Genomic DNA, 26,273 nt, shown 5'->3' with positions numbered 1-26,273 from the left:
AGACACTTCACAGAAGAAGATGTACAAGCAATCAACAGATATATGAAAAAATGTTCAACATCTTTAGTAATAAGAGAAAAGCAAATCAAAACTACACTAAGATTCCATGTCACCCCAATTAGAATGGCAATTATCAAGAATACAAGCAACAATATGTGTTGGAGAGGATGTGGGGAAAAAGTACACTCTTACATTGCTGGTGGGACTGAAAATTAGTGCAGCCACTCTGGAAAGCAGTGTGGAGATTCCTTAGAAAACTTGGAACGGACCTACCATTTGACTCAGCTATCCCATTCCTCGGCCTATACCCAAACGTTTTAAAATCAGCACACTACAGAGATACAGCCACATCAATGTTCATAGTGGCTCAATTCACAATAGCCAGACTATGGAACCAACCTAGATGCCCTTCAATTGATGAATGGATAAAGAAACTGTGGTGTATATATATACAATGGAATATTACTCAGCTATAAAGAATAATAAAATTATGGCATTTGCAGGCAAATGAATGAAATTGGAGAATATCATGCTAAGTGAGATAAGCCAATCTCAAAAATCCAAAAGAGTAATGATCTCACTGATAAGCAGATGATGACACTTAATGGGGGTGGGAGTGGTACAAGAATGGAGGAAGGAGGGACCGTATAGAGGGAAAAGAGTGGTGGGAGGGGTGGGGGGAAGGAAAAAATAATGGAATGAATCAAACATCATTGCACTATGTAAATATATGAATATGCAAATGGTATGCTGTTACTCCATGTACAAACTGAAACAACATGTATCCCCTTTGTTTACAATAAAAATACAATAAGAAAAAAAAAAAACAGAAGCACAGTCTTGGATGCTGAACCTGCCACAATGGCAGTAACATCTACCTCCCCACTGCCTTTGTCACCTTCCAGTTGTCAGCATGGTACAGATTACACACCAATTGCATTCTTCTATTGGAACTGCAGTCATAAAATGTAAATAATTTTTCTTATCCCATTAAGTGTGAAAAATAGGAGATAAAAAGTAGAAAGCTAAATCTAGTTCAAGGTCAGTATGCAACCATATGACTTTCTATATTGCAAGTGTAAAATAATGGTTTCTTCGTATTCCACTTGGGCCCCCGAGCAAAACCACTGACAGCCTCTAATGTATATGCCTGAGCAGGACCCCCATTGCATTGCACAACTCATATCATCACCATTATTATTATTGGCTGCTCAGGTGACTGGCTAGAATGTATTTTAAAAGAGCTATGGAGGGTCAGTGCAACAAGGACCTCAGCTGTCTTCATATTGAGGTCAAGTCTACACAGGCAGAGTCAAATGGAAATTTGAGAATAGCAAAGTTTCCCCACATGAACATAAATCTGGAACTTGCCTTGCCGTGTTTGAATCTCAGCTTTACCACTTGGACCATCACTCACCCTCTCATGATTTCAGGGCAGGTGCAGACAGTAGTACCTGCCTCTGGTGTTACTGGGAAGACAATGAGATCTGTGTGTAAAAACTATATGTGGCTCCTGCCACCACTGTATGCAGGTGTCTCCATCTTGGCTGGCATTCACAATACCCTGGTTTCTGAGATGGGAATTGGAGGACTTGGGTTTTCATGCCAGTGTTGCACTACATGAGTGCCAACTTCAAGGAAACTTCCTGGACTTCAGAATTCTCTGTAAGATACTGAGACTCCATGAATTTCTCTCCAGGATTCCATTTGAGGCTATGCGATCCAATGCCTGGGTGTTCCCGATGAGATATGAGGGGAATATTTTAAGGTGAAAAGTCTATAAAAGTCTCACTGCTCCAGTTCACAGCACATATCACTGTCACCTCATTTCATTATGGAAAGAATGAAAATAAAATAATTTCTTAGAATGTTATATTCCAGGAAAGTGCCAGGAGATCTAAGTACATTTCTTTATTTTTATTAATATGACCTATGATATAAGTCTCCCACTCTGGAGGAATTATATCTCCTTATATTTTAATTTTCCCTAACAGCCCTGTATGACTGACCCTATATTAAAAACCAAAACTGTTATCTCTAAAATCTTGTGCAGAATCAGGTTCCCTGTACATCCTTTCTTTCTAAGCTAGGGTTTTATTTCTGAAAATATATTCTTATAATTAAAACTAGTAATAAAACCAGATGATTAAGTGAGGGAAAGTGGAATGAAGAAACAATAGATATAAGTATATATGTATGTATATTTGTGTATATGTGCATTGTGTGTATGCACATTCATATGCCTACACATGTACATAAATGCACCCCACATAGAATATATCATTTTTCTGAGGATTGCAAAGGTCTATTTAATACAATGAATAAAAACTTTAGTATTTTCTTGTTGCTGCAGATAAAAGAGACAAACGAAAACTTGGGAGGATGAAGAAGATACAATTGTAGATTCTGCATTCCAGAGCCACATCATAGGTAAAAATTCATGTCTTCCTTCACCTTTAACTGTGAGACATTTTCCACCTGGGACTTTCTTTCAGATGTGAGGCATTACTCCATGAGGACAGAGTGGGGTCACCTTTACCTCTTAGACATTGGATGTTACCACCAAACAAGTGGGTCAAAGCACACCTATGGAGAAAACAGGTCCTCCTTGCAAAGGAATGCAATTCAAACTGATGAGAGGGGAGTACTTGTCAGTATAAAACAAAAGTGACACTGGCTGTAATTAATTTCTTTCTGAGGAGAAACAACTCTAAATGGATCCAGTGTCTGTAAGTTGCTCAAGAAGTGATTAAATGCAAGTATCTATTACTTAGAAATGTAAGGCAGTGGCTTTCTTAAATTGAACATTTTTTAAAAATGTAATGTTTTGCACATAGAACCAAATAGAAAAGTAAATGCAGGTTGCAAAACCTTCAACTCATTTTCTTTATCGTTTCTGGCTAGAACCCTGAATACGGATAGACTTGTCTCTGTGTTAAGTTCAACATGTCAGCTATTTCTTAAAATTGTGCATAACACCAGATAGAAAGGAACTAGAGTTCCCAACACAAAGGGACTGAGCTATTCTCCGCTGGGAGGAAACTATGATGGAAGAGTTATTGCTTACTGTGATCCTTGTCAGGAGATTGAAGAAGTGATAATTTAACAGCTCCAGGCCACCCTGGATCCTTGTAGAATTAGTGGTTCCTCAAACTCTGTGAATGGCTGTGAATGTGAGCATGCTGACTACTTCACTTTACACAGACACCAAGGGATGATGAAATTATTGCTCCAAATCACATCTGGGTACAGCAGAGAGCATTGAATTCCATGCTCCAGGACAAGACACCCATACAGATAGCTGGTTCCTGGTGTGTGCATTGCTCTTGTCCTTTCACTAGAGTGCTAACTGTCAGCTCTTGGTATTCCACAGCTCTTGGTGCTGTGTTGGTACACTGCGTGGCTCATTTTCCATAATACCCAGAAGTCTTCTGAAAACTATAATTTACAGTTTATCTCAGAGAGTTGTTGTACCCCTCAGCTTAATGAGACTGGCACACCATTATTATTCTTTTCATTTGTGATTGGGAATACAGAAGTCTTAACAAACAGCTGAATGAATGTAGCATGAATAAGATTCGTTTTCCAAAAAGGCATCATTTATTATAGTTGTCAATGTGAAATGCTTAAATTGGTATCAGTTCTGCGTAGTTAGCTAATATGTAAGTTAAATATTGTTTAATATTGCTCAACAGCCTTCAAACATGATGCTATGTAAAGCCCTGCTGGATCATTATTTTTTCATAATGAGATATTGTTGGGCTTATAAAATAGCATATATAAGATACAGAATGAATTTTTTATTCAAGAGAACTATAGTAGGCTAAAATTTTTAGAAGACTAGGAGTTCTTTAGATCTGCAGTTAGGCATGATAGCCGTTAGCCACGTGACTATTTTAGCTTCAATTAATTAAAGCAAGATAAAATTAAAAATTTGCTAAAAAAACAACAAAAGAATCAAATAAAAAGTAAATATAAAAATTCAGTTTCTCAATCATACTAGCCACACTCTGAGTGTTCATTGGCCACATATTCTGTATTTGTATATGGACTTTTCCTTCATCATTCTTATATTGAACAGGGCTGTTCCAGATTACTCTAATGGAAGCAAACTTGGACCATGTCTGTGATAGTGAATTGACATGGTCTTCAGATCATTTTAGACTTATCTCTTCAAATCATAGAAGCTATATAAGATGCAATGACCACAAGTAAACCAAGAAACAAACCCGAAAAAAACATTACTTAAATAATAAGATGATTTAATTATGCTTATATAATTACAAGTCTCAAGAAGAGAGGTGTATGAAAGCTCAGCAATGTTATCAAAATCCTGGCCCATTTTATCTGTCTACTCAACCATCATTCCATGTTGGCTTTTGTCCTCATGCTTGTTGCTTCTGGTTGCAGTTCAATTCCCTCCACTCCTGGCATCCCATCCACATTTGAGACACAAAACTTAAAGAAGAGTGAACCCTCCCCAGAATCCCTCCAATAGGTTCTATCTTATATGTCACTGGTAAGATATGGATCATTCCAACTAATACTTGCTCCAGATGATGTTGAAAAAGTAAGTATGGCACTCCAGCATTTTTTGCATGAAGTAGCAAGGAGAGGGGCAAGACTGTCTCTGGTGCTAGATCACCAATAGGATCACCACAGACCTCTTACAAAGCTCCTCCATTTTAAGACTGAATAAGACTCACTGAAGTCAAGTAGTTGTCTTCATTCTCCAAGATTAGCTGCGAATATATATTTTGAACCCTGACAACCCAATGTTTTTCCTTTTGTTCAAAGTGTTTACACACATTGTTATAATATTTTATAACCATGATATAATATTTTCAATGATAGCACCTGAGCAAATTGAAGTATACTCTTCTTTCAATTAAATATCAACCAAAGTCTTGACTGAATAATAGTCAAAAAAGTTGTGAATCTGAATATTTACATTTTTATGGTTAGGGGTAATGTTGTTAGTTTAATGAAAATGTTGTGGGATTATAAGACAAGATATTAAATAAACAACTTCTATGTTAAAATTCAGGTTTATGAAGTAAGAAAAATAGTGTCACCACATTTTTTTTTCCTTTAAAATTGTCCTAATAAGTGTCAGACTTCCATGTTAATAAGCAACTAGCAAATGACTGGTCTAGCCTAATAGAAGTATTAACAAAAATGATCACAACCACCATATTTCTGAATTTTTTTTACTGCTACTTAACTATAATAGTTTCACTCTGTATATTATACTATTTATTTATTAGGATGAAATGATAAATAGTAATTTAAATTCCCATTGTCTTCTATTGAAAACTTCAGCTGGTTTTAAGCATCCAAAATAATTCTGTAAGTGGAAACAGGGATTTGGAAATTCTTATAAACAGGATAAAATGTAATTTAAGGATTTTAATGAAGGTACCAAGCAGAATAAAATGGTATCTACAAAATGAGGATGCATGGGAGACTTATGAAATGAAGGATACATGTTATTTCCCAAAACTTAAAAGAGTTACAAAGAGCAATGTACCCAGTTGTCCAGTAAATGCTCCAGTGCTCCGTGGTTGAATGAGACCTCTGTATCCCCCTCATTGATGGAGGGAACTCCTCTTCTGCAGGAGCCAAATGGAAGGTTCCTGCCACCAGAATGTAGCATGGCAAAGGACATAGTCCAGCTCAAATGATCCCGCTTTCCTTTTATAGCTCAGTGAACTTGCCTTGGAGTTCTCTCTTCCACGATGGGAACTGATGATACTGCCTCCAAGAAATCCTGCCCCTCCAATCTGTTATCCACCTTCCATCCTCCCCAGTTGGCCTCTTCTGCTGGCAGCTAATATATCATGCAGGAGGGTAACAGGTGCTTGATAAGTACCTTTGAGTGACCTAACACCATAGGCCAATTCATTTCCATATTCCAGTTCATTTCCATATTCCTAGAGTCTTTCCTTGCCTTATTCCTTGTTCTTTCCTAGACTTTAGCTAGCTAATATGGTAAACTAACTCATGTTGCTATAGTAACAGATTAAGCTGATACCTTTTCAGGTCACGTATTTGCATTGTAGAAAGGACTCAGGTAAAGTTTTACCTCTAGTTAAGAGGAATTCTTTTTTTTTTTTTATTTTTTTTATTTTTTTATTGTAAACAAATGGGATACATGTTGTTTCTCTGTTTGTTGATAAAATTATGACATTTGCAGGCAAATGGATGAAATTGGAGAATATCATGCTAAGTGAGATAGGCCGATCTCAAAAAGCCAAAGGACGAATGATATCGCTGATAAGTGGAAGAGGAATTCTTGAAGCTGTAAGTTTCAGGCACTCAAAGTGCTTGTTTGAGCACATTATGGGGTGAGGAAAAAAGGGCAGGATCAAGATTACCTCAGATAATGAACAGCACAAGCAGCAGTGCCAGATGAAAGTGAGTGATTTTATTTTATTTTTTAATAATCCTAGTTCTGCCTTAAGGCTAGAAATGAGACAAAGCTATGTTGAACCAAATAGAGATTTGAGACTCTATGGACAAAGGCTTTCACCTAACACATAGACCTTTATCCTGTCAACTTTTATTATCCATCCATAAATCATCTAATCTTCAGTAGTATTGTGCATGGTCCACAGTTAGGTAGAGGCAGAAGGCATAAAAGAGTCACAGGGTGTAGAGCTGTTATTGTTGAAGAATCTCTATGCCAGATTCAAATGAAGGTTAGAACATGCAGCAGCTTCTTCCCCCAGCAGAACATAAAAGGCCAGGCCTAATGGCAGAGGATTTACAGTTTTGGTTGATTTTTTGGTCAGGGGAGAAAGGGAAGAGTTCCCAGACTCTTGAATCACGTGTTTCACTTACATAGAAAAAGAAGCATCACCTTGGTGCTTACCTCATTTGAACCCACTCCATTGTTTCGGAGCCCTGATAGAATCTGCTCAACAGCACTTATTCATAGTGCATTGTATCGTTTGAATTTTCCAAACCACATTTGGTTTTAAACCTGACTGATTTATCCTGACCATTAGTACCAATAGTATTAGATTCAGTCAGGAGTTGAGAAGCTCCAGTTGTTTAAATAAGAATAGAAATGTCTTACTGTTATGCATGAAACTCCAGAGGGAGGTGGTCTAGGCTACTAGAAGGGTGCCAGACTCTTCCACTCTTGTCCTAAGGGATAGGATTTCATCCACAAAGGAGAGAGAAATGGCCTTTAAGTCAAGGAAAATAGTGTGAAAATTTCAACAGCAAACTCCAAAGGGGGAGCTGTTCCTCAGATGGTTTCCATTCCTCATATGATTTCTATCTCCAGTGTCCCTTCAGGCTCTAAAATGGCCATACTTGTGTTAAATGTCCAACCAGCAAGAAGGAAGAAGGAATGGTGAAGGACACAGTTCATCTGTTTAAGAATTCTTCCCATCACTTGTGCATCCTTTCTGCTAACATCTCAGTGACTTCAAGTTGGTTCCATAAGGATGGGAAACATTGTTCCAGGCAGATAGCCATATGTCCAGCAAAAAATAAAGGTTCTCTTAACTCTGAACAAAGGAGAATATGGAAATTAGAGAACATCTCTCTTCTCAGTCTGTTGCCCATCCCCCTAATATTATCTTTTCCAACCTCAGCTGACCTGTGCTAAAAGAACACGAAGTATCACTATCATTTAAGAAAGTCATAGGAAAATTGAAGAGTTATAGGGAAAGATGCAGTTAATTTCAGTGACTTATGCTTTGTTGCTATTTTGCATAATCTGTACTTGCATTGCTCTCTGTTTGGACAGTTAACCTTGAGTAACTTTTGAAGAAAATGTATTGAACTTGGATTAATTTGCTACCACCACTGTATTTATGAAAAAAATATATAATTAGTCACCAACAAAATACCCAGAGGTTCAAATAAATCTTTTGTGGAATACAAAGCATCTAGAATTTTCCTTTTTCTTAAAATAAAGCTATTAGGACAGAGCAGCAGCTAGTACTGTAGCTGCCAATCAGTTAAAGTCTTTGTAATTATGTGTCTTATTTCAAGAATATTACTAATATTCCCCAATGAGAAAATTTGAAGAAAATTTAGAAATTTAATGTAGAGGAATGACATTTATATTTTAAATAAAATTAAATCATATCCTAGAAAGTTGTCCAGACTTTCAAAACTTTCTGAGAGGAAGGATAAGTAAATGTCACATTTTTGAATTGTGCGCTGACTTAGACTTAATTGTGAAAAGAGTGAGCTATTGATGATCTATGCAAAATGTGGGTGGGAAATGCAAGTGTTCTCAGTTACTGCTTGGATGGTGCAGGTCCTTTCTACAACTAAAGGCTAGCAGCACATTGAAAATGACTTAGAGAATAATGCTTATGGATGGAGAACTGGATGGTAGGGTTTTACATGATTCTAATTCCACGTTAATATTTACCAGGCTGATTTTACTTCTGTATTTCTGTACTTACAAAATGACATTTAAGGGACACTGTAGAGTAGTAGCTTAGACCAGGATGCTTCCACTGTGGCTGCACTGAATTAACCCATTTATAACTGAGTCCAGGTGACAAATTCCAGAGGGGGAGCTTTACATCTGTCAAAGGCAGACTGAACTGTAGACTCATGTTAGCTTCATGTTCAGTCTATATGACCCACAAAAACCAAACCATGTGGTTCCTATTGACCAAGGACAAGAAATAATATATATGAATGTTCATCCATTGAGTATCAGCTATGTAATGAGCCCTGTGCTCCTCCTTCTTTCTCATTTCCTTGTGGTTTGTTCTCTGGGTTGACCATCTGTCCACTTGCTCCTATGTGTACATTCCTCTCACTCTGGATTACAATTGAATCAGATTGCAAAGGAGAAAAGTGGTAAGGAGGAGGCAGTGCAATGTGGTGATGAATGTTGGCAGTAGGGAAGAGACTGAAATTTTGGATACTACACTTGGTGCAAAACTCCTCAGCTCCCCATGTCCACATCTCTTCAGCCATAAGAGGAAGGAGAACTTGTTCCCAGAAACAGACTAATGCTTTTTCTGCCTGAACCTTCTGATAATCTTTGAGGTAGCAAGGGTTCTACATGAACTTCAGACTGTCCATAACCATCCAAGTTGGTTGAGTTCCCATGTCCCATGAGTCTGTAGGAAGACAGTGTTCAATAATAGGCTTTGAATACACAAGCTGCAAAGCTGGACCAACAGTCTGTGGGCAGAATTTAGATTTTGTGCATAGCAGTTATGTTACCACCATGTGTTTGCCTAGAGCTGTGCACTTTGGAGAGTGCTTCCATGGATTCTTTTGACAAGCCAGGGTTTTGTAGTTATGCAGGCTGAGGCTCTAGTCCCTCCTTTGCCAGCTGCTAAATGCTGTGGCTCTGAGCAAATTCCTGAACCTATTTTATCCTCCATCTCCTCATCTTCCAAATGGAGATAATAGTCATATTTGAAGTATTGTCAAGAGGAGTGTTAAGTGTACTTGTGCACACGAGTACTTGAAACTACTCAAGGTATGAGCAAAAACACAATCGTTGGTCTTCATTGTTGTAGTTATTAAGGACTGTCTAATGTATAGGTAGTTATGGGTATCACGTCTCTGAATGATGAGGAAGATAAGGCATGGAGAAGAATTTTTGTCTTGTTCATAATTCATCCCAAGGTGGTGACAGGAGTCAAATGGAAGACTAGACTGCCTTATGAATAGAACTTAGTCTTGGAAGCTCCTGCCCATAAGCCTCAAACATAGAGAAAAAGGCCCAGGATGGCCTTCTGTTCCCAGCAAATCCTCAAGTATCACATGTCCCACACTCTGCAAATGCATGGAACCTTCACCATGGATGACATGCAGCATCTTACCTGATCCTTTCTGCCTTCATCATCTTCCTCCCAAACTGTCTCATGCTCTGATGTTTTGTCCATTTGAAAAGTTCCAGTGTGCACAAAGGAACTAGTGGAAAACACTATGTGGCTCCACAGGTAGGGGTGAGTCACTTTCATTCTTCTGTGCTTAAACCTCAAGGCACAGCCACAAACCAACTTCAGTTCAGTTACTATATATTTATTAGGCATTGATGTCATCCAGGCATTGTGCTGAACCTTAGGGGTATGAAAATGAAGACTACATAGGCTCTGGATTTGTTGAGCTTATTTGATCTGATTCTGAACCAGAATCCTTGTTTATATCTTTTTCTTAAATTTAGTTGAAGATTGCATCATGCTAATCCCTTACCTCCATATTAGATTCTACATAAAAGTCAATTTGCCTGGAATGTTCTTTAAAAATTTCCTTAGACATTACCAAAAATGACTTGATGACTATGAAGAATCCTATTGTTATAAATGATCAAGAACTTACTTTCCTTCATAATTCCTAAATTACGTGAACTTATTCTTCTTGGCACACTGGCAGAGACAAATAATTTCTTTAAAACAGATGGCATGCAGAGCCATTGTTTAAATGTCAGCTCTGCTAGTGTTTATTGCCCTACTTATTCAGGGAGATATTTGCATGCTAGATTCACCTGAGCAATTGGTCTGCAGTGCAGAGGAACTAGGAAGCTTATTGGGGTGTTACTTCCTAATCAAACCCCTTGAATAGTCCCATTAGTTTTGGGAATGACAGGTGATATAACTGTGACTTTATTTTTGGTGACTATTAAACTTATGTGCATTATTGTTTCATTTCAATAAAATAGTAGGATTGGCTTGTTGAATTCTTTTCAGTGTTTTTCAAGAATATAATATTTGCAGTGGTATCGGTTGGAGTTTCCCAATAGATCCTGTGACAAGAATTCAAGGGCAACTTAATTATCAAGAAGTACAGGAAAGACCAACAGGGGACAGACGTCAGGCAGAGAAGGGAAACCAGCAGTAAAAGTAGAAGTCACGTTGTTATCACAACAGTCTGCACCAGGGCCAGCTACATAATTTGCACAGCCCAGTACAAAACGAAATGCACAATCTTTTATTCAAAGCTTATTAAGAATTTCAAGACCAAAATAAGGAAGATAGGAAGGAAGGAAGAAAGAAAAGGGAGGAAGGATTCCATGAAAATAGAAATGAGATCAGTGGAGCAGGGAAAGGGGATTGAGGAGTAGGGAGGACAGACAGGAAGAGGGGAAGCATGGTGGAATGAATCTGACCAAACTTTCCAATGTACAAGTATGAATACCCACAAGGAGCTAATTTTTAAAAATGAATAGAAGAAAGATCAGTAGAACAGAGGAAAGGGAACGGAGGGAAAGGAGGGAAGGGTAGTACTGTAGACTGAATTAGAGCAAATTATATTTCATACTTGTACAATCATGTCAAAATGAACCATAACATTATGTTTAACTAAAATAAACTGATTTAAAAAAAGAAGAAACAGCAAAGAATTTCAATATAGAGACAGCAGTGGACAGGGTCCTGTGACTGCCACAGCTCACACCCGCAGCACTCGTCCTGGCTACTACTGTGAGAGACAGAGGCTTAGCCTGCAGCTTCTGGTGTATAGAATCCAAATCTCAGAGTTTTCCCACCTGAGGAGTAAGGGATCTGGTCTCACCAGCTCTCATTGCTGATTGCTTCAGAGCTGCTTCTGGGGCTGTCATTGTTAAGCAAAGAGATGGTGCTTCCTGGCAATTAGAAATGCTCTAGTAGTAAGGACTTTGGGGGAGGGTAAGCCACCAGCAGTGCCCAGCAGGCTACCCAAATCCCAAGGAGTCTCCTGCTATCCAAAGCCACATGCCCCTAAAAATGAGCCATCTCTTAGCAGAAGCACCTGCTGTAGTTCCTTCTTTAACTATGCCCCCTCAAGTCCTTTGCCATCTGTCTTCTTCATACCCAACTCTTTCATCAACCTGAGTAGCCATCATTTCTACAGGTGGAAGTACCAAGGTGCACTAAGATGAGGGAGGAGCTATGTCCTTGGGTTCTTAAATTGCAGATGTGTTTGTTTCCAAAAACGACCCTCCATAAGCTAATTTTATCCCATGGGCTTCATTTGCCTCATCCGTAAAATGGACTCAGAATTATTCCCAGTCTATTTCCACAAGCTTTGAGGCATCTGCATCAGTATGATACTGGGAAAGCTGTTTTAAAATAATAATTTCATTTCTAAGGGATAGAGATTTCCCTTAAAGCTTGGGTAGGGGTGGTATTGCCAGGGTCACTTCTACTGAGTGTTTCTTACATGAACCATCCTTCTTCAAGTGTTTATTTGAAGAAGGTATAAAATGGTTTCCAACTAGAAAATTATTTTCCCTCATTTTGCCTCTTTAATCGTATCTGTGTGCCATAAACACCAGCTCCTTAATTACTGTTAGGGTTAATTTTATGTTGTAGTTAAATTATATTATGGTTAATTCAGCTTGAATAAGTAATGGGATACCCAGGTATTTAGTCAAACACCCTTCTGGGTATCTCTGTAAGGGTATTTGGCATGAGATTAATTTTTTTTTTTTAAACCTGGGATTGAACCCAGGGGCACTAAACCACATCTCAGCCCTTTTTATTTTTACTTTGAGTAGAATCTTTGCTAAGTTCCTTAGGGCCTCACTAAGTTGCCCAAGGTTGACTTTGAACTTCAATCCCTCCTTGCCTCAGCCCTCCTGAGTCACTGGGATTGCAGGTGTGCACCATCACACCTGCTAGATTAACTTTAACATTGATAGAATGAGGAAAACAGCTTGCTCTCCCCTAATGTGGTAGATTTTATCCAAATTAAGTAAAGATCACAGCTGGAATTAAAAAAACTGACAACCACCCCAACCCTCACACCACCCTACCCTAGAAAGAGACAATTCCTTTCCCTACCTGCCTGCCTGCCTGAATTCCACTGAGGACATGATATTTTCCTGACTTTGAACTCAACTGAAACATAGGTTTTCCTGGGTCTGAATCATGCAATGCTGACCTCTTGTCTGGAGCTCTACATTGGCCCTCCTAGGCCTCCAGTTTGGCCGATTCACCCTGCAGATCTCGGGGCTTGTCAACCTCCATAATTATTGGAGCCACATTTCTAATAAGACATACTCATACATATCTCCAGTTGGTTCTCTTCCTCTGGAGAATGTCAACTAACACAATAGATGTAATTAGATTTCAACTGAATGATTAGGATATCAATGATAGGAGTTGAATTGCTGTCAGCAACCCAGATTTGCTTCGTCCAGACCCAGGGAAACTGACCAGTAAAATTACATTCTGTAAACTGGGAAGGGCTTGGGAGAGACTATGGATGTCCAGATTCCACCCACATTTTCACATTTTATGTGAAGAAGTGGAGTAGGCAGCACTAGGAAACCTACTTATTAAAATGTCTCTCCTTTTAACCTCTCTGGATTCATGTAAGCAAACAAAAATAGACATTTTTACTTAAAATGGACCTGAATTCAAAACAAAGCTCAATATCTGTAAGACATGAACTTACTCACAGAGGTGCATGCTGTCTGCAGACATAGTCAACCCACCCCAATGGGACCAAAATACCAGAGGCCTGATGTGGAGGAAGGGCATTAGGCCCCTGGAAATCCACTTGCCTGCACCCAACATATTTATTCATTACACAGTAATAGATTTGTATTAGAGAGAAATTTGTGGTTAGAGCAAAGCTCCTCTAAGGGCAAAAATGTGAATTCAGGCATGCATAAGATGCTACTGCTGAAATCAGTGGGAGTTGCTTTCCACGTAGGTAATTGTACTGACTGGCAAGGATCGTGGCTGCCAATTAGAGCACTGTGCAGTTCACATGTTGTCCTACAGTTCAAGAAGATGGGGCTACAGGGAAACCCAGATTAAATGCCTTCTTCCCCACAAACCAGCTTGTCTAGGATTCCATGGGTGCAGTGCTACATTTGCCCCTTATTTTCCTTTGTAGATGTGAGTTGTACAGGATTTTGTGATGAAATTACCATAGAGAAGGAGAATCCACTCTACATGGAGTTAAATAATTCCCACTGAGCACCAGCTCCTACATGAGAAAGCAACATTGGCATCACACACACATACCTGCCTCTGCATTAATCACATAGGGATCCTTAATCCAGGACAGATTTTGAATCTTTACTCTGCCAAATTCTGTGTCCTAGTATGATGGGATTCTAGGATGAGGAGTGGGCAGAGGCCATGGGGCATCTGCATGGCTTCACAATTAACCGTATTTGTTAGTGAGCTTGTACTTAGAAAGCTAATGTACCTGTTTCCAGGGCAGCATTCTGCAGACATTCAGAATAGAAGCTGAGATAAATTCTTCAGAAACGCATGGACTGGGGCTGTGTGGGTCACAGTGGAGTTTCTCCTTCACTTGTGTATTTAAGCAGATTTTCTTTGAAGATTTGGCACATTCCATTCCATTGCCTTCCTCAGGACTCCACAGAGGAACTTGGGCCTCTGCTTCCCACTCCTCATTCTGCTCTCTCCTAATACCTTCCAAGTTTGTATGGAGGCTGGAGGATGGGGCTTCCTATGTGCCTGTGACTTGCTTGACACCATTTTCAGCATGCTCATCCTGAAGTGTCACTTAGCTACCTTTGGCTTGCTACTCAATCCCACCTCCAGCAACACTAACCACTGGAGTTTTCCTTCATGCTTCCCCAGTTCCCCCATCCTCCTCGCACGGCTTCTCTTCTTACTGTCATCAATTCTCTATGCTCTAACTTTTCCTCCTAATTTTAGGACCCCCCCCCCCCCACCAATTCTTCACATTTGGAAAAAACAGAGTCTTTTTGTTGCTTCTTTCATCTCTTTCTTCCAGTCTCCATAAAATACATCCTTTTTAAAGAATCAATGGCATGTTCAATATTATTCAACATGCAATATCAGTGTCATTTTGTTGGAAGGCCATGTTCACATTATGACAGTTTGCCCTAGATGGTATCAACAAATATTTTTGATAACATCCTTTGAATTTTATATATTGACCCTCATGCAACTTCTTGTCACATTCTCTGTCAAATCTTGTTTTCTTTTCCTAAATATCAAAGGCCCAAAATATATAAGATTCAAACTTCAAATGCAACATTTCAAGTGCTAAACTAATTTCTGAGCCTTCATGTCTTCCATACACCTTCGCTGGCCTCAGGAATCAAATAATGCACTGTAAAGAGAATTGAACCTGAAACCACTGCACCTAATTTTCAATTGATTTGGCACCTTGGTTGATGAAGCTAATCTTTGCCTCAGTTTCTGCATCTGTACATTGCTCATACTGATTTCTGCCTTCCCCAGTTCAGATCGATTGTTGGAAGAATCAAAGAAAGAGAAGGTCATAGCAACATAGCTTGAATGTAAAATGGTTAAAAGTGCAAGGGTCCTTTATATGGCCTCTAGGCTTTCCTAGATACTGAAGTCACAGTCCTTTGCCATCTAGTTTTCACTGTTTCAATTCCTATAAAACCCTCGTTGTAACACTATCCTTTTCAGCTAAGCAGGTACTGGAGATTTATTTTTGTTTGTTTGTTTGTTTTTGTTTTGTTTTCCCCCTGTGTATTTATTTTATGTCTCTTAAAGGAAAAATAAAAAGTGCTACCTCTGTGATACTCTTGCCCTAAAAATCCCAAAGACCAGAACCCCTTCATTAAGTGTAAGGTAGGAAGGGAAGTAGATGGTCAGAAGCCAAAGTCCTGGAGTATGGCTTGAGAGTATGTTGTATTGATGGTAGGTGGGGAATGATAACTTGAAAATTACAGTCTTTCTGAATATGAGATAATTTTAGAAAGTAAGATTGAAAAGAAGGAGATAAAAAGTCTACATCACACCAAATAGGTTTTAAGATGCATCAGACTATTTATTCTAAATGATAGCTATAAAATCTCATTAGAAAGAAGTGCTGAAAAAAAAAAAAAGGATTCTGACTTGGTTATAAATGGTTCACTAGCATTCAATAATGGAGTGATGACTGAAAGTAGAAAAAAATATGATAAATACCACAGAGAGAAACCTAGAAGATGAATTATTCTCACAACATTCTGGGAATTTGGTCTAGAGAGGACACGCAGGTAAGGTTGTTGTAGTTATCTTACCGGTTGTTGGAAAGAGCCCTGGACGTGGTATTATAAGACCTGGCTTTAAATCTTTTCTTCGTGATGTGTTCTGCAATCCCTAGGAGACACATATTCTCTGGGCTTTTGTTTTCTTATTTGTAGAATGGAGATGGTTCCTGAATAGTGTTGCTGGAAACTCAATTGAAATAATAACTGAGAAAGATCATAGCAGGGCATTGTGATTGACCTCACAATCACATTAATGTTCCACTCCAGCGATGAAACCTGATTCATGCCCCTGTGGTCATCTTCCATAACAGTGATTCGTTCAGAAAACTGGCCTGGGTCAGTGAGTAAATGGCATTCTCCAGGTGACATGAATCAGTCCAGGAATGAGTTTATGACCTGTGTGGCTCATTTTCAGGGACCAGGGTGGCTGGAGGTGTAAAGAGAGTCACAGGAAGAGTCAGCTTCTTTCTCCGTCTACACTGGGAAGTGTACTACTGACAGTGTGGAGGTGTCACAGCCACCTCCTACCAAGCTGAAGATCAAACTGGGTCAGAGTGAAGAGAACTAAAGGAAAATAGAGGCAGAGACCCTACAGAAAGGCATCCCTGAATCTGACTATAATTCTGCACCTTGAGCAATCACCACTTCTAACTGTTTAGCACCTTACCGTCCAGCACAAACAGCCTTACTGATTCAGCGTGCTTGGTAACATGAATGCAGAAGGCAGTACAGTAAACATGAAGCAATAAGTCTTCCACTTTTGAAGTTTATAAAGGTTTCAGTCTAAAGCCTGCTTTTCCTACCTATAACTATCAGCCTATAGAAAAGTTATTGACTTCCTTAAATGTTGATTTCCTGCTGTGTAAAATGTGTCATTACACACTGCCATAATGACATAATGCAAGTGAAGCACTTGCCCTATAGTAAAACAATCAGAAAATGTTGTTATGCGTGTAGGAAATAGGGGGGAATTTGTGATGAAGGTCAAATCATTTAATACAGAGCATGTATAGGGGTCATCACATAGTGACCTGAAGGCCTCCTTAAGGGTCTTCTCTGTGAGAGGAGATCTAAGGGCACAGAGCCAGGGAATTGGGTTTTGGCCGTCCTTTCCTCTTCCAACCTTAGAGGAATGCCAATGCTACAGAGTCAACAGAGCATCTCTTTGATACGGGAGATCCCAACTATGGTAGAGATCATTTTCTGTTGCAGAACAGCTGAGGCTGGGTAATATCTAAAGAAAATAAATTATTTTACTAACATTTTGCAGATTGAAAGTCAAGATCATGCAACCCCATTGATTTATCCTCTGTTATGGGGCCTTTTGACTACATTGCAATAGGGCAGAGAACATTGTGATAGGACCACATGAGAGAGGAAACAAGGGATTCAGGGAACAGTATTGCTCTTTTTATGACAACTCACTCTTGAGGGAACTAGCAGATGCCTCTTGAGAACTTCACTGATCCTTTCCAAAAGCAGGGACTCCATGACCTAAACTCCTTCCGCTAGGCCCCACGTTGTGAAGGGCCCACTACCTCAACACTACCACACTGGAGACCTGCCTTCCAGCACTCAAACCAGAGCACCAACCCTATGGGGAGGATGATGAGTACAGACAACGTGAGTTTGGGGGTCACGTTGGCACTCTGGCAAGTGACTGTCTTTACTTCCCAAAGCTCTCCTTTCCTCCCCTATAAAAGGAAGATTGTAGTAGCTGCTTCCTAAGATTCCCTAAAGCATGAAAAAGTACACAAAGCCCTCTGTTTGCTTCCTGGCTCTGGGATAGAGAAAGTACCCCAGTCTCACTCCTTCTGAGACCGAAGACCCTGGCCAACACCTCATTCAGATTCTCTGATGATAACTCATGGCATACCTGAGGAAAGACCAGTTCCTCTCTGTTCAGCTCTGTTCAACCAAGGTTTCACTTTTAGATGTCTGTAAGTCTATATTGGCAGCCCGGCTATATGATATTTAAGTGCACAAATATCAAGGTATAATTCAGAATTCACTCTTTTTTTTTTTTTTTTTTCTTTTTTTTTTTTAATTGTAAACAAATGGGATACATGTTGTTTCTCTGTTTGTACATGGCGTAAAGGCATACCATTTGTGTAATCATAAATCATAGAGTAATGTTGTTTGATTCATTCTGTTATTTTTTCCCTTCCCCCCACCCCTCCCACCCCTCTTTACCCTCTATACAGTACTTCCTTCCTCCATACTTGCCCCCCTCCCTAACCCTAACTCTAACCCTAACACTAACCCTTCCCTCCCCCCATTATGTGTCATCCTCCACTTATTAGCGATATCATTCGTCCTTTGGCTTTTTGAGATTGGCTTATCTCACTTAGCATGATATTCTCCAATTTCATCCATTTGCCTGCAATATGCCATAATTTTAATAATTCTTTATGGCTGAGTAATATTCCATTGTATATATATACCACAGTTTTCTTTATCCACTCACCATTGAAGGGCATCTAGGTTGGTTCCAACAGTTCTGGCTATTGTGAATTGAGCAGCTATGAACATTGATGTGGCTGATCTCTGTAGTATGCGATTTTAAGGTCCTTTGGGTAGAGGCCAAGGAGTAGGATAGCTGGGTCAAATGGAGGCTTCCCAGGGGAGAGGAAGTGTGAGGATTCACTCTTTTTTACAGTATATTCAGTGAGTTTTGATAGATGTTACAGTTGTGATAACCACTGCTACAATTAAGAGAATTTTCATCTCCCAAAATGGTCTTTTTATGCCCCTTTAATGGTAATCCTCTCCCAACACCACTATTCCAGGGACCTCTGATCTGCTGCCTATTACTGTAGTGTTCCTTTGTCTACAATTTTATATAATTTTATAATATTCCTGGATGTTGCTTCTTGTAATAAACATAATGCTTTCCAGCACACTATATGTTTGGTGTGTATCAGCAGGGTGTTTTGTTTTTATTGCAAATTAGTATTTCATTGGGTGGTTACAACACACAGATAATTCACTTATTTCCATTTTGGACTATCATGCATAAAGCCCCAACAATATTTGGGTATTAGCCTTCGATGAACATATATGTTATTTTACCTCTAGTGTTATTGCTGAACTGCATGATGTGTATATATTTAAACGTAGAAACTGTCAAATCAAATTGTTTTCCAGTATAGTTTTACCATTTTGTATTCTTATCAACAATGCATGAGATTTCCATCTGCTCTACATTCTCACCAACACTTAGTATTGTTAGTCTCTTTAATGTTAGCCATTTTTGGAAGTGTGTATCTCATGTGGTTTTAATTTGCAAATTAAAATGCAGCATTAAAAATGCTGACTATATTTTCTGGTGGTTTTTTTCATCCATATCTCTTCTTGGTGATACGTCTTCAAATTTTCTGTTCGATTTTGTGTTGAATTGCTCAGCCTCTTATTACTGAGTTACAAGAGTTCTTTTCATTCAGAATCAAGCCCTTTAATAGATATCTCTTTTGCCATTTTCTCTCAGTCTTTTGTTTGTCCCTTAATTTTAACTATGTTTGAGGTCAAAAGCTTTTAAAATTTACCAAGTCTAATTTATAAGTTTTTTTTCTTTTATGGTTTGTGTTTTTTGCTCTATTTAATAAGTTCTTGCCTATTCCAAGGTGACAGAGAAAAAACTCTTCACTGCGTTCTTCTGGAAGTTTTCTGGTCCTGCTTTTATAGTCATAACTATGCATTAATTTTTGTATGCAGAGCAAGAGGCAATTTTTTAGTGTTTCCAGTAGTTGAAACACTCTTTCCCCCATTAAATTACTTTGTCATCATTATAAAATAAAATAACAATATATGTATGAGTCACTTTCTGGAATGTTTGTTTGATCTACTCATCCATATACAAATCTTTACCTAATACTTTACTCTGTAACATTATTATAGAACATAGGTAGTATCAGTTCTCTGATCTGGTTTTACATTTTAAAAAATGTTTGCATTTCCAAATAATCTTAGAATCACATCACTGTGTATAGAAAATCAGTGTTTTGGTTAGTATTACATTGAGTCTATTGATAAATTTGGAGAGAATTAGCATCTGAACTGTATTGAGTCTTCTGATCCATAAATATGGCAAATATCTCCACTTACACATATTTTAGAATTTCTCTCTGCAGTGTTTTACACTTCTTAGTGAAAGAGCTTCACCTATATTTTATACAATATGTCAATATTGTATATTTCAATGCTGTTGTGAATGATATTTTAAATTGCCTATTATTTATTTCTAATGTATAGTAATACAGTTAACTTTTATATATTAACCTGTATCATGTGATTTTTTGAACTAATTTTCATAATGTTTTGGTAGATTCTGTAGGATTTTCTATGTATACAAATATACAGTTATCTTATTTATAAATAAAGGGAGTTATATGTCTTTCTAATCTCTATACCTTTTACTTCCTTCCTGGCCTTCATGCCCTGGGTAGGCCCTCCCATATAATGACAAACAAAAGTGGTGAGAGTGCATATCCTTGACAGGTTCCCAATCTTTTGCTGTCTTCTCATTGAGTAATGTTTTCTCCACGTTCATTATGGATGTCTTTTTAAGGGTGAAGAACTAACTTTCTATTCCTCCTTTGCTGAGAATTTCTTTGTCTGTTCATCATGAATGAATATGGAATCGTGTCCAATGTTTTTTCTTCATTTCTTATTTGATTATTTTTCTTTCAATGTCAATTGAGTTTTGAAACTAAACAGACTTCATCTTGCTTGGATAAACACAATTAGTATAGATTATTTGTCCTTTTCCATGTTGCTAGAATTGATTTACTAATATTTTATTAAATACTTTGCATACCCCTCATGAGAAATATTAATCTATTGTTGTTTCTATTTATGATGTCTTTGGGTTTGGTATCAACATAATGTGGATATTATAAATGATATGGAAAGTCTTATTTCCTGTTTTCTGGAAGAGTTTACAAAGAATGGGTAATATTTTTTTCTTTCTTTTGCTTCATAGAATTCAATTGTGAAAGCATCTTGACCTATAATATTTTGAGAAAGTACTTGTAATTTTAAATTCAGTTACCTTAATTGATACAGGATTATTGGATTATTTTGTTTGTCTCTTCTTATTTTATTTTATTTTTTTTGTTATTGGGGGATCTGGGGATTAAACTCAGGGGCACTCAACCACTGAGCCACATCCCCAGCCCTATTTTGTATTTTTATTTAGAGACAGGGTCTCACTGAGTTGCTCAGTGCCTCAGTTTTGCTGAGACTGGCTTTGAACTCTCAATCCTCCTGCCTCAGTCCTCCCGAGTCCCTGGGATTACAGGTGGGCACCACCACACCTCAACTTCTTTGCTCTTCTTGAGTGAGTTTTGGTAATTGTGTCTCTCAAAGAATATTTCTGTTTTATTTAATTTATTATAATACCTACTATGATTTATATACATATGATTTTATATCACGTGTATGATCCATATGATAAATTATAAATTCATAGACATTATCTGTTATTGAATAAGGATGCCCCCTTATTCATTTCTAATATTGATAACTCTGTGTTCCTTTTTTCTCTCTCTCTTTTTGAACTTTCCAGTCATAATGATACTGTCAGATAAGTAGTTCTTTATTTATTTTAAATTTTTTATATAACTTTATAAATTGCTGCTTTTATTTTTATTTCTCCTTGGCTTGTATTTAATATACCCAATTTCTTCTAGTTTCTTAGATAGAATATTAGAACATTTATTTTACATAGACCCATATTATTTGTGCTTTAAAAAAAATTTAAAGCATTCATATTGTGTTTTCATGTTCATTCTCTTCAAAATATGGTCTAATTTTCCTCATAACATACAGAATATGCAATAATGTTCTGCTCAATTTTCAAATTTGGAAATTTTTGCAGATATCTTTTTCTTCTATTGATTTTTCTTTTGATTCTGTGATGATCAGAGAACATTTCATGTATGATTTTAATCACCCTAAATTCATTAAGGCTTGTTGTATGATAAAGGACTTGAGCTGTTTGATGAATTTGTATCAAAAAGAACATACATTCTGCCCTTAATGGAGAGAATTCTACATAAAATTTAAACAGAATCAGAGTTGTTATTTAATTGTTCAAATCTTCTGTACTTTGTGATTGGCCATATGTTCTACTACAGAGAGAAACTTGTAATCTTAATTATTATCTTTCTTCAATTTTCAGTTTTTCATACATTTTGGAGTTCCATTGTCATAGGTTACACACATTTAACATTATCATGATTTCTGGATGAATTTAACATATTTTCTTCATCCTTGGTAATATTTCTTTCTTTTTCTAGAGCTCTATCTACATGCTTTGATATTAGCATTACGAACTCCAGCTTCTTTCGATCGTGCATTTGCATACTGTATTTCTTCTGTTCTTCAACTTTGCACATACTTGGTTTTATATTTAAAATGGATTTCTTGTAAACATCATATAAATGGGTCTTGCTTTTTAGAGCATTTAAATGGTGTACTTATCCAGGTGGTTGGGTTTAAATCTATCACCTTATTATTTTCTGTCTGTTCCATCTTTTCTCTACACATTTTACTTGTTCGGCCGTTTTTTGAATTTATTTTATCCCATTTTATTTTCACTTTGTAACTTATTAACTATACTTCTTTTTTGTTTTATTGAATGACCTAACATCTAAATATAATTTTATTGCATCTTCATCTGGTCTATATTAAATAAAATAGTATGAATGCTTTTATATAACCTCTCCCATCCTTTCTGCTATGTTTCTATATTTTACTTCTACATATATTTGAAACTTCACAATAAATATATTTTATACTCATCATATATTACCATTTCCAGTTCTCTTTATTCTTTTGTATATATCCAGATTGTAACTTGATATTCATTTTCATTAGCCCATGAGATTTCCTAATATTTCTTACACTAAAAATCATCTGGCAATGAATTATCTCAACCTTTCTTTGTCTGAAATGTATTTATTTTGCCTTAGGATTTTAAAACTAATTGAAAAGTTGATTAATTGTAATCGCTTTTTAAAACATTGACAGCCCCCCCCCTTCAGTATCCCAACAGTGTTATTCCACTCTTTTCTGGCCTACATAGTTTGTAACAAGAACTCTGCTATCATTTTCATCTCTGTTTCTCTATAAAGTGTCTTTTAGTCAGTTGCTTTTTTATGAATGATGTTCAATCATTTGATTATCATGTATTTTGGTGTGTTTTCCCCATGCTGAGTCTGTTGTATATTGGATTTATAGTTTTTCACTAATTTGATAATATTTTTGCTTATAATTTTCACATATTTCTCTCTTTTCTCTATTTCTGAGGTTCCAAATATACATATTTAGGTACTTAATATTAACTCCCTTGATATTTTATGTATTTTATTTTTTTGTGCTTTATTCATTGATATCCTTGATATTTTATGTATTTTTTTGTGCTTTATTTTGATAGTTTATGTTGTTTTTATTTTCAATTTCACTGATTTTTATTCCTATTATGTCTAATATTTCTGTTAATCTGCTACTTAGCCTTACAATATATTTTTCATTTAAATGTGTCTTTTCTGTCTTTAATATTCATTTGGGTATTTTTATTATTTTAATGTATCCTAATTATATTAAACTTCCTCTTTAAATAGGCAAAATGTATTTTGCATTGTGAGATGGTTGTCAGCTTTTGGGGGCCAGAAGCAGAATGTTATAGTTTGGATGTGAGGTGTCCCCACAAATCTCACTGTGAGACAATGCAGGAAGGTTCAGAGAGAAATGACTGAGTTGTAAGAGACTTAACCCTTTTGTGAATGAATCTGTGATGGAGTAATTGAAGTGACAGGGTATGGCTGGAGGAGGTGGGAGTTGGAGTGTGCCTTTGAGTATATGTTTTGTCTCTGGAGAGCAGAGTTTCTCTTTGCTTTCTGATGATGTGAGCAGCTTCCTCTGCCACACTCTTTCATCATGATGTTGTGCCTCACCTCAAGCACTGAGGAAAGAAGCTGGCCTCTGAAAGGGTGAGCCCTCAAATAAACTTTAACTTCTTTTTTAAAAAAAAAAAAACTTCCACTTTACATCTCGGTATTTTTTATAATATCTACAATAATCACTTTCAAGTTCTTGTTTATCAAATTCAGTTTCTCATTTCTTTTTATGTTTCTATTTATTAACTCTTCTCTTAGATATGAATCCTAATTTTCTGCTTTTTTGCATACTTGATGATTTTTTTATTGGTTTCCTCAGATTGTACATTTTTGGTTTTTGGATATTATATTTTATTTTCTTCCTGTAAAGAATCTTGAACTCTACTCCTGGGATGCATTTAAGGTATGTGCATGTTTTGTTTTGTTTTCTTTTTTTCAAGTCGTGCTCTTAAGTTTTGTTTTAGGGAAGCCTTTATCATGGGTATAATCTAGCTACACTACTAAGCCTTATCATGGGTATAATTTAACTACACTACTAAGACCCTTCTTAGAATTCTACCCTCTGTTCCTTATATGAAAGGCCAAACCTCTGCAGATGCTGGAAGCTTCCATTATCTTCAGTTTCATAAGAACTCCAGAAATTATTCACTTAGTGCTCCATAGTAATTATTTCTCCAGTCCTGTGAATTTCATTTCATGCATGTGCATGTCAGTATTTAACCAAAGACTGGAAGGAAACCTCTGCTAGTAGCTTCTCTCTCCTATAAACTGTCCTGCAAATTCTATCTGCTTTTGTCTCTCCTACTTTAAAACCTGTAGAGTCACTTCAATCCAGCAGGAACTGTAAGCTCTGTTATATTCCTTCTCTGTGTGTCAGTCTGGAACCATCTTTCAGGCAATTGTCTGGAGAAATTAAGAAGCTCACCTCATTTATTTCACTTTTTCAGAGAACAAGTTCTGTGCTGTCTAGTGTCCAGTGTCTGAAAACAGTGTCACTCCTGTGTGTGCACGTGTGTGTGTGTGTTTCTGTACAGTTTAATCTTTCACGAACAAAAGCAAAAATCTATGTGATGTTTTATTTATATCCACATCCCTTGGCTTGTGAGGTTTCACTACTACTTCTGTTTTCCCTGGAGAGACAGACTTGTTATATCAATTGAAAAGAGGGTTGCAGCTGCAATAGAAAGATAGATTCATCTCAACTCCAGCCTTGTATTCACCCGTATGTCAACTAATATCACATAAGGAATAATAAATGATCCTTGAGTATTCACTTATGCAATTAAAATCCTTACCAATAAGTAAGGACAGTTAAAATGAATATTTTTTTTTTAAAAAAAGCTAAGGGGTATGAAGAATTCAGCTTTATTCCTTTCTGCATATAATTCAAAAAGTAATTAATGCTGATTAAATACAGAGGTAAATGGAGAAAAACATCTTTGAACTTTAAATTTTTATCTTTCTGAAGCCTTTTATTAAGTGTCTATAATTATAGTAATATAAGCAAACTGAAATAGTTTATAGCCTTAGAGCCTAAATTTTTAATTCAAGAAAGTAAAGGTAATATATTTGGTGCTTAGCTCCTGTGCTTCATAACCATCTCTAATGATATTTTCATTAGTTGTTAGAGTGATAAGTCTCAATCTCCCCATGCTTCCCTATTTTTATGTGCTTCTTGCCAAACAAAACTGTTTTAAATCTCTTCCTACGGCATCTTACCCCCAATTTATTTTCTATCTCTCATGTTCCTTATCAAAGTAGATGTCATCCAGGCAGGTGAGATGGAGAGTAGAGGCAGTTGTCCATATAATCTCGCAAAGCCTGATACGGAGTAAAAGAGATTTAGAGAAACAGAATTACCCATAATAGCCATCAGTGTCGATCAGATTCACCAGATAATTGCTCAACTTTTCACTTCATTTTGTCAGGACAGCAAGAGACAGAGTGAATCTGTGAGAGAGTAGATATTGAACAGAGACAAGGATAACCTTTTAGGAAAGATATGCTGTAGCTTTCCATGGGGAAATCATGACTTACTAATTTGGGAATGTGATCTGGGCATGTAATGAGTCTATGAACAAAGTAGAATCAGTAACATCATCTGTTTAGTCCTTTAAAATGCTTGCATAAGTACCAGCCTAAAGTGGATTAAAAGAAGGTAGAAAACAATAGCTAAGTTATAAGCAGATTGGGAGAGAAAGTTGAGGATTGAGTGATTTTGTCATGGATAGAGAATGGGACAAGGACAACAGGGGAAAAGAAGGGAAGGGGAGTGGTTGGCATTTCTTCAACTAGAAAAGTGAACATCAAAGATTGGGGACTGGAACCATTATGACTCCGCGTTTTTTCCTTTGGTAGCTTTGGAATGTTTTTCTAATAAATTCAAGTTTACACAATTGATTTTTATATTAGAAAAATGTCAAGTTAAGAAGGACAAA

General features: G+C 37.1%; 1 pseudogene across 1 annotated transcript in view; it reads left to right on the top strand.

Annotated features, from left to right (window-relative positions):
* Positions 1–26,273, top strand: part of LOC306655723 (nck-associated protein 5-like) — a 251,924-nt pseudogene that overhangs the window by 216,964 nt on the left and 8,687 nt on the right. The window contains exon 9 of the transcript XR_013767021.1: positions 2,354–2,430. The product of XR_013767021.1 is annotated as a nck-associated protein 5-like (transcript). The remainder of the gene's footprint in view (positions 1–2,353; positions 2,431–26,273) is intronic.

Source organism: Sciurus vulgaris (genome assembly GCF_902686455.1).
Source record: "Sciurus vulgaris genome assembly, chromosome: 3".
NCBI lineage: Eukaryota > Metazoa > Chordata > Mammalia > Rodentia > Sciuridae > Sciurus > Sciurus vulgaris.
The sequence above is the reverse complement of the archived record's forward strand: the minus strand, read 5'-3'. Positions and strand labels throughout refer to the sequence as shown.